The following is a 9,664-nucleotide window of genomic DNA, read 5'->3' as shown; positions in this document are numbered from 1 at the left end:
ATGCTTGAAATTTTAACACACCATTTGTTTAGGCATGCCATATTGTGGGATATATTTTTGTATCAATGGGATGCCAACGTTCTGTTAAATGCCGACTTTGCATATTCACATCAGAGCGGGGCTATCACTAGTAAGCATTAGGTCACATATATATCTTGTTTAAATATTATAAATATCAATTTCAGAATGGAAAATTATTGAACCTTCAAAGTGTAAAAACATGTTTGGAAACTATGTAAGTACAAAAAAAGCCTTTTTTCTATTTTTTTCCCCAAAATATGGGACCCAATTTCGACCAACAACTTTAAGTCAAAGACGAAAAGTTCTTATTGTCTATTTTTTGGTACAGATGAAACAATATATACTTTCAACATGATAGCAATAAAATATGATCGTTATTTATAAACACAAGTTTAGATCACAAAGTATAAAGTCAATCGGAAAACGTATCAACCAAACCATTTTGCATATTTTCCTGTGATTCACGCTCTTAATTCTACAACTTTACAACACAGTTATTAACTTTTAATAGTCTTCAGGTAAAAAAAGGTCCAAAAATATTATTATAATACATCAACCAAGACGACAATAAAGAAGCAGGAAATATATAGAAAGACCGAGAACAATTGTTCAATGTACTGCCTATTGAAAACAAGTGCCTCTCATTGTTACTAATATCAAATCCTCTCAAATATTTTTTAAAGTCCATTATAGGAATTTTATTTTGACGTCCTTAATTTCTGATCTCATGTATTTGACGTAGCCTTACTGAAATCTGAATTCGTAAACAAAACTATTTGATAACATATGACAACTAAGAATGTTATAAAAACTAAGTTCAGGTCATGTTTTTGGTTTAATATTCGTTATAGACCTGAAATGAATGTGAAAATCGTTAGGAACTGTTTATTTATGTTCAAAACGAAAAAGCAGATAGAAAAATTAGCTTATAAAGAACCAGTGTACTGAACAAATGTAAACAAAACACAACACGCCCTGTTTACATAACAAAGAATTGTGAGCTCTGTATCTTTCTTAGAACCCTACGACATATACTCAAATTTTAAATATAATAAGAAATGCATCACTAAAGCATTGTACATGTAAACAATTAAAATTATAATAAATTGACAAAATCGTGACCATTCCTTTTTAAGGACACACGAGAAGTTCCTCAGTTTTACGTATTTTTCCATGATATGTTATTCCTTATCAGTTATCATTTAAACCTGTTAATTCCCAAAAATTCAAAGTAAATAACCAAGCTCTTGCAATTAAGTAAAACTATTGGGCTCGTCCGGGATTTGAACCCGGGACCTCTCGCACCCAAAGCGAGAATCATACCCCTAGACCAACGAGCCAGTTGTATGCTAAATACTTAAAGGTCTAACCCCCCCCCCCCCCCCCCCCACTATTATTTGATGATACGCAACAGCTGGCTTTCCTTCGTGAGTTAAAAAAAGTGTTGACACGCATAGTTTACTACACACTGAGATCAATGATTTGCTTAAAAGAAGTCTGGGGTTGTGTTTGAATTGATTATAGATTTAACAGAATATTTTAAACCTACATAATTTTTCAGAATGATGGGTAAGGGTTTCAAAATACACTAATCTTATTCTTAAACGATCTAAGGTTTCACTATTGCTATTATGTATTTGAATTTTTCAGCCAAATTTATCGTTAAGTGTACTGATCGGTGTCATTTACATTGGAATTTAAATTAAAGACAGGAACTTAGATTAAAATAAAGTGTTAAATATAGATATCTGCATTTGTTATTTTTTTAATGTTTAATCGACCGAAAGTGATTGGAATAACCATCCTTAGTCAAAAATACAATACAGCACCAAAAACAAAAATCAGCACAAAACATGAATTCTTTCATATCATAAGAGAGCAGTATCAAACGGGCAAAGTAATTACTGGAGTATCTAATGATAATTTATCATCGACAAATCTCCAATTCCCCCTACTCAAACTTACTTTGGGAATCATACCTTGCTAACTAAGTGTTTTTATATAAACAAAATTACATTTATGAATATATTTTTTTCAAAATATACATATCAACTGATGACATATCATTGTTCCGACCGAGCAACCATTATTTAACCCATTTTATACTTTGCATTATGTATTGACTTAACAAAATGATAATCTTTTGATAGATTGTTAAATTCATAAAAATTCAGTTCATGTAATACTAATTTTTTCTATCTACATTTCAAAAACTATTTTTTATAGCGAATATTTGATTGTTATCAAATGTAGTATAATCAAGATGCTCACACTTTTTATGTGTTTTAATTCACATACTTTCTGTCCTGGACATTAACATTTTTTAAACTGGTCACAAAATATGCTAGAACAAAATAGGAATCAAGACATTCTTACATTTACTAAGTTTTTAACTATGTTTTTAAACTTTTGAAGGTTTCGAATTTATAACTTTCCATTTTCAAATTGATATTCACAATTTTTAACTAAAACACAAAAATAACAATAATAAGATGGGGTTAAGAAAGTTATTTTTAAACAAAATGTTAACATTGATCAAAACTAATAATTTTGAACTTTCCAATTTCAAATTATTTTTAGGTGTGATAAATTCCTGTACGATTCTTGTCAGATTACAAATACCATGCATAGTCGGTCGGAATGATTTCCTGCCAGTAAATAAACAGCTTTGGTATTTTACAGGAAGTCGTCAAAGTTATTCAAACTATTGAATTTCCTGGGTGATGATATCATTTGGATTACATTTATAAGTCTTCCACATGTGAGTTTAATAGATATCAAAAATTATAAGTTTGCATAAATCTCTCTCTTTTCCTTCATTGGTTTAAAATTTTAGTCAGATGTATAACAACACTGTTAACAGGTCAATCAATCTGACTATAGGTTAAACAAAGGTCAAATATAAAATTCGCAAAGAACAAACCAAAATAATAGAAGAAAATACAATTAATACAGCCTGCTTTAAAGGGGCATGGTCACAATTTTGGTCAAATTCTATTTTTATGTTTTTATTATCAACAATACTTTAAAATGCATTTCTAATAATCAAATAAAATTTGAGATTCATTCGTAAAGTTAGAAGCAAGATACAGGACTCACAATGCTTTGTCATGTAAACAAAGCTCGTGCCCTGTTTTTGTTTACATAGATTCAATATACCAGTAAAAAATCTTTTTCCAGCTTATTAGTCTATCTTTTTATTAATCTTAAGCATAGATAATAAGTTCCTAACGTTTAAAACATTCGTTTTAGGTTTAAAACTGAAATTTTTACTTCAACGTTCAAAATGTAAACAAACGCTTTGTTTACATAGCGAAGAATTTCAAGCTCTGTTACTTGCTTATAACTCAACAAATGACAATCAAATTAAGTTGCCTATTAAAAAATGTTATTCTAAAGTATTGTAAATATTAAAATCGGAAAAATAATTTTTGACCAAAATCGTGACCATGCCCCTTAAACTAATCAATATGGAGTTGTCCCATACTACCTTAAACTTAAATATATCTCTGCAAACACACCGAACCCCCAAAAAGAAAACATTTAACAGCAAAAAAATTCTTGGGCTCGTCCGGGATTTGAACCCGGGACCTCTCGCACCCTAAGCGAGAATCATACCCCTAGACCAACGAGCCAGATGAAGTCCATACAATAGAATCTTAACACAACTTACCTAACTAGATAAGACGCAACAGCTGGGTTTCTTCTGTAAGTATGACCACACGTGCGTGCAGATCTAGAGCGATCCTATATACAGAAACTCGAGATTGGAATGAATTGATTCTCAATAAAACTGAATGTTTTGAACAAATATGATCATTTAGTATGATTAACTTTAATATTCAATTATTCACTAAGTACAATTGTTTTTTTTTTAGTTTTAACTATTAATATTTTTTTCTAAGCTACAATACCCAAGAGCTTAAGTGTTTATTTTAGCAGTGCATGTTACAGTGGCTTCCATTCTTTATCTGAAATTTGTTTCTAACCTTATCAGCTTTTTCTGAGGGAAGGCACTTAATTACATGGAAAAAACTTAAGGAGTACTGTAGATTAAATTGCAATTCCTTGCCAAAAAACTTTCAATTTAAATACCTTTAATATAACAAAGATATTAAAATGACTTATAACAAATAAAAATACGAATACTTTATGACTGTATTTTAATTTAATCATTAGTGATAAAAATTGTCCTGTATCGCTCAAACATTGTATTAAATAAGCACATCAAATGTTCAAATATATATGCCCTAAAGATAAATATTCCCAAAATGCACTTTAACCACAACTTGTGTATTTGAAGACAATGAAATATCGGCAATTTACTCTTTTTATAATTTTGTTTTTCATTAATTGAGCAATTAGGAACAAGATCTTAATGCCTAAGGGCATTAGTAACTCATTATAAATCAACTATTAATTAAGTGATAAAAGATTGGGCTCGTCCGGGATTTGAACCCGGGACCTCTCGCACCCAAAGCGAGAATCATACCCCTAGACCAACGAGCCATTATAACTATACTCGTATTCAAATCGTAAACACCTACAAGATGCATGCTTGCAAATAAAGCTCGACATGGTTCATAAACACTTGATAAGTCGATGTCAATCGATTGTTCTGGTTGATGCATATGTTTTCCCCTAACATTGTAGTTGTTTCTGACACGTTGACTAATTCCGTCCTTTTTCTCATGCTATCTTTGTGTTGTAGAATATACATGTAAATAAATAAGGAATATGTTTGAATTAATAAGATAAATATTTTTTTTTCTTTTGAAAACGAGATTGAGTATTGTGACACATCGATTTATTCAATGAAATGATTAAAATAAATATTTATACGTATTGTATACACCTGTAATATGAATCAAAGGGTTAAAGGGACCTAGACCCATTATGAGCCGAAACTTTTTTTTTTGTTTTCTTTTATGTTTATTCAATGTTTATTTTAAGATAAGTTTGAAGAGGCATGGTCACGATTTTGGTCAAAATTTTGTTTCTTTTTTGTTTTTGTTTACAATATGCTTTAGTAAGACATTTTCTGATAGTCAGCCAAAGTTTGAGTCGTCGAATTTTAAGCAAGATACAGAGCTCACAATACATTATATAAACAAAGCCTAGGTCATGTTTTTGTTTACATTTTGAACGTTGAAAAGAAAATTCCAGGTAAAGACCTAAAATGAATATGACAAACGCGAGAAACTGTTTACTGACGTTAAAAATGATAGAAAAATTAGCTTGAATATGAAATTTTACCGGTTTATTAACCAATGTAAACAAAAACATAGCACATGCTTTGTTTTCAAACTAAAGAATTGTGAGCTCTGGTTCTTATTCTTAACTCTAGGACTGACTAGGGTTAATCACCAGAAATGCATTGATAAACTAATGTAAACAATATAAAAATAAAAAATAAGATTAGACGAAAATCGTCACCGTACCCCTTTAAAATACTGTACTTGTGTATTTTGAATGGTTGACCAACGTTTGAATGTCAGAAGTCAATTTACAAGCAAGATGCAGAAACAAAAGATCATTGTTACGCAAAGAAAGTCTAAGTTTTATATTTGTTTACAAATAAGGTTAAGTAAAAAAATAAAGCATTTTTTGACAACTTGTTACGGACAACATGAACTAATTCTATGCGTTCATAAATAATGTTGAAAATAACAAAGAAAGCAACATTTGATGAAAACTTACGGCAATACATTACATATGTAAACAATAAAAAGACTCGAGCTTTGTTTACAGAACAAAGAATTTCAAACTCTGTATCTTGCTTGTAACTCGATAATAGACTTACAAAATTTGACGTACCATTAAAGATGCCCATTTTAATCATCTAAGATATTAAAAAGGGAAAAGTAAAATTTGAAAATTTTGAGCTCAAATCATGTCTAAGTAACTGAAGTTAAGAATTATGACGTAAGTTTTCTTCCGTTTTACATAAATTTCAATTGGAAAAACAATCTAATGGAGATTTCCAAAAAATGAATTGGGGTCGTCCGGGATTTGAACCCAGGACCTCTCGCACCCGAAGCGAGAATCATACCCCTAGACCAACGAGCCGGTTATTTCCGATGGGATATGGTTACAATTTTCTGTATATTAGGAAGGTCATCATAAATCGTTATTTAATTGATCAGACGCAACAGCTTGGTTTCTTCCTTAAGTACGAAAAATGTCTACTGACCTAGATTAAATCAGTGAGATTGATTTTTTGCTTCATACACACTATGTCAAATTTTGCATAAATGTTACAATGAATAAACGAGTGGTTATACACACATGGTAATTAGGGAAAATTGCAAAAAGTCATCTTTAATTACAATTGTTTTCCAAGGTACAGTGCAAGTACGCTTTATCAGTGAATTTATATATAGATATGTTGAAGCGACCTAAAAGTCTTTATCTCAGATAAATTGGTTACCTTCTTGTGGATATTGTTTTCTTTACATGGAAAAGACTTAAGTGTTAATGAATTACAAATGCTTTAAACATTTATTTGAATTACCAATACCATTGCAATGGTTTTGAAATGACTTGTAATTTATCAAATTATAATTTTTGTTAATGTATTTTGATTAATTTTCAAATTACATATTATAAAAAAAATTATGAAACTTTAGAAAAAGACGCATGCATACAATCATAAAATAAATTTAAATTTTTTTTAAAAACATGAAGGGAGACATACACTTGAAATGGACGATCAAAAGATTTCTCCTTTAGATCAGGTACATGAGAATTTCTTGTTAGAGATTCTGTTCAGGTTCATAAAAAGAAAGATAATAGTGGAAATACTTCGTGGATCAATTGGAATGATTTCTTTAGTTTAATGTATAGTATGTTTGTATGCATTTACTCAAAAAACTTTTATCTTTTAACAATTATTATTTGTTCAGAGCATTTCGCTTTTTATTATATCATTTTAATTATAAATTGATATAAAAATCGTAAAATCAAACTTTATACAAACGATATTGAATTTTGTGACCTTTTGGATTAGAGAGTCGATTTAATCTTAAAGGTAGATAACGATAATACTCGTTTTCTAGTCTTGGTTATTACATATTGATTACCAAATTGGTTTAATTGTGTCAATAAGTATTGTTTATGCAAAGCGCTATTTTGTAAGATTTATGTCTCTTGGTCTAACAAAAATGTTTATGATATACTTTGATCACTTTACCATTTCTTATGACTTCATTTAATGTTCCTTGAACTTTGAAATACCATGTAATGTATCACTCAATATATATGTACTAAATGTGAATTTTTTCAATAGCCCTATTCTACTAGGCCTATACTGTTACGATACTACTTGCATGTCATATGAAAAGATACATACCGGCTGGCAACTTTACTCACCGCTTGAAATATTTTCGCATTTCCATGTCATACAATGTTTTCTGTCATATTTAATGTTCATGCATTGTCATACTATCTTAATGCTGTGTAAAAATTAATAACTTCTTTTACAGATTTTTGGACCTTCTTGTTTACATGTATGACCTAATGACACGTAGTAAGTCTTGATTAATTATCACATCTAACACATGCCATTAAAATGTATTTTGAAGACTATGGATAAAAACTCATTAACTCATTGTGTATCAGTTCATATAAAGGTCCTATTGATGTTAAATTCAAATGTCTTATTTTAAAGTTAAGTACAAATAGAATAGTTTACTTCAAATTAAAAAAATATATATTTAAAAATGGACTTGAAGAAATATCAATTCACTAAGAAGAAAATATTTATTTTTTAGAGGAAAAAGATTTAAAAATAGAAATATCAACTAAGCTTTGATTTCGGGGGGGGGGGGGGGGGTAAACTTTTTCATTCACTATCAATAATGTGTATATCTAATAATATTATATCCCTTTTATAAAAGATTGCTTTCACTGGCAGGGATAGTTATAACTGATTACACAAAAACACTATCACTTTTTTTCCTATCTCAGTTATTTTAAGTATTGGCTAAAAGATAATAAATCATGATTCTAAATACGCCATGATTCATAATACGCAAGTTTATCTACAATAAGAAAAAAAGAATGTTTTATTATTTCTATTCATCTGTGATTAAAAGGATTGTAATTGCCCGGAATTTCAACTCGGGACCTTTCGCATCTTCTGCTTTATTCGCTTTCTATGGACTTAAATGGTCACGATTTTTGTCAAATTCTATTTTCCTGGTTTTTTTCTTACAATGGTTAAGAAATGCATTTCTAATGATCAAATGAATTTTAGAGTCAGATACAGGGCCCACAATTCTTTGTCATGTAAACAAGGCTCTTGCCCTTATTTTCTTGACATCGGTTCGATTTACCAGAAAAACATGATTCATCATGTCTTTTTCAACTTGATTTGTCTCTGTTCTTATTCATTTAAAACATAAATAAGCTGTTCCTATAAGGTTTAGCACATTCATTTAAGGTCAAAATCTGGAGTTTTCACTTTAACATTCAAATTGTAAACGAAAGCTTTATAATATAAAATATTATAAATAAATAATATGTAATTTGTAAATTAATCAAAATACATTAACAAAAATTATAATTTGATAAATTACAAGTCATTTCAAAACCATCGCAATGGTATTGGTAATTCAAATAAATGTTTAAAGCATTTGTAATTAGTTAACACTTAAGTCTTTTCCATGTAAAGAAAATAATATCCGCAAGAAGGAAACCAATTTTTTTTACAATGCTTTAGAAATGCATTTCCAATGATCAAATGAATTTTAGAGTCAGTAGTAGAGTTATTAGCAATATACAGGGCCCACAATTCTTTGTAATGTAAACAAGGCTCGTGGCCTATTTTTCTTTACATCGGTTCGATATACAAGAAAACATTTTTTTCAACTTGATTTGTCTCTGTTCTTATTCATTTGAAACATAAATAACCTGTTCCTATAACGTTTAACACATTCATTTAAGGTCAAAAGGTTTTCACTTTAACATTCAAACTGTATACGAAAGCTTTGTTTACATACCAATGAACGGTAAGTACTGTAACTCTCTTATAACGAATTACACTCAAATTTTGGTTTCATATTAAAAATGCCTTAATACTGCAAAAAAAAATAAAATCTAAAAAAGATCTGTGACCAATTTGTGACCATTCCCCTTTAAGAACCCAACATATTTCAGTAGAAAGTCAGCATCAAATATTTGGAATCCTCCCTAACACCTAAAAAAAGAAATTGCAAAAATGTGCATTGGGCTCGTCCGGGATTTGAACCCGGGACCTCTCGCACCCTAAGCGAGAATCATACCCCTAGACCAACGAGCCAGATGTCTATTTCATTTTGTGATTTTAAAATGCTAAAAACTAAATACTTTTAACCCTTACCATTATCGTTTCATAGAAAAAACAACAGACCTAAACTGACTACATAGTCACCGGTTTTTTTAATATCTAGATTTGAATGATTTCATTATTGATAAAGCATTTCACAAAACAATAGCTATGGTTCATTTACATACTTATTACAAAACAATTTTTAGTTCGTTAGAGCTAAGCAACAACACACATATGCTTTGTTAAAGCGACCTTGTACAATGTCTGTTTCCAACCTTATCATTTTATCTGTATGGATGGGTTCATTTACATGCGAAATACTAAAGTTGTCAA

At 29.8% G+C, this 9,664-nt stretch overlaps 5 non-coding genes across 5 annotated transcripts; all 5 read right to left on the bottom strand.

Annotated features, from left to right (window-relative positions):
* Window positions 1-1,289: 1,289 nt before the first annotated feature.
* On the bottom strand, window positions 1,290-1,361 carry Trnap-ugg (transfer RNA proline (anticodon UGG)). Its single transcript has one exon. It is a non-coding gene; the product is annotated as a tRNA-Pro (tRNA).
* Window positions 1,362-3,584: 2,223 nt separating this feature from the next.
* On the bottom strand, window positions 3,585-3,656 carry Trnap-agg (transfer RNA proline (anticodon AGG)). The gene has a single exon. It is a non-coding gene; the product is annotated as a tRNA-Pro (tRNA).
* Window positions 3,657-4,458: 802 nt separating this feature from the next.
* Window positions 4,459-4,530, bottom strand: Trnap-ugg (transfer RNA proline (anticodon UGG)). The gene has a single exon. It is a non-coding gene; the product is annotated as a tRNA-Pro (tRNA).
* A 1,488-nt stretch (window positions 4,531-6,018) lies between these two features.
* Trnap-cgg (transfer RNA proline (anticodon CGG)) lies at window positions 6,019-6,090 on the bottom strand. The gene has a single exon. It is a non-coding gene; the product is annotated as a tRNA-Pro (tRNA).
* Window positions 6,091-9,250: 3,160 nt separating this feature from the next.
* Trnap-agg (transfer RNA proline (anticodon AGG)) lies at window positions 9,251-9,322 on the bottom strand. Its single transcript has one exon. It is a non-coding gene; the product is annotated as a tRNA-Pro (tRNA).
* Between the last annotated feature and the right edge of the window lie 342 nt (window positions 9,323-9,664).

This window comes from Crassostrea angulata, chromosome 4 (assembly GCF_025612915.1).
Source record: "Crassostrea angulata isolate pt1a10 chromosome 4, ASM2561291v2, whole genome shotgun sequence".
NCBI lineage: Eukaryota > Metazoa > Mollusca > Bivalvia > Ostreida > Ostreidae > Magallana > Magallana angulata.
The sequence above is the reverse complement of the archived record's forward strand: the minus strand, read 5'-3'. Positions and strand labels throughout refer to the sequence as shown.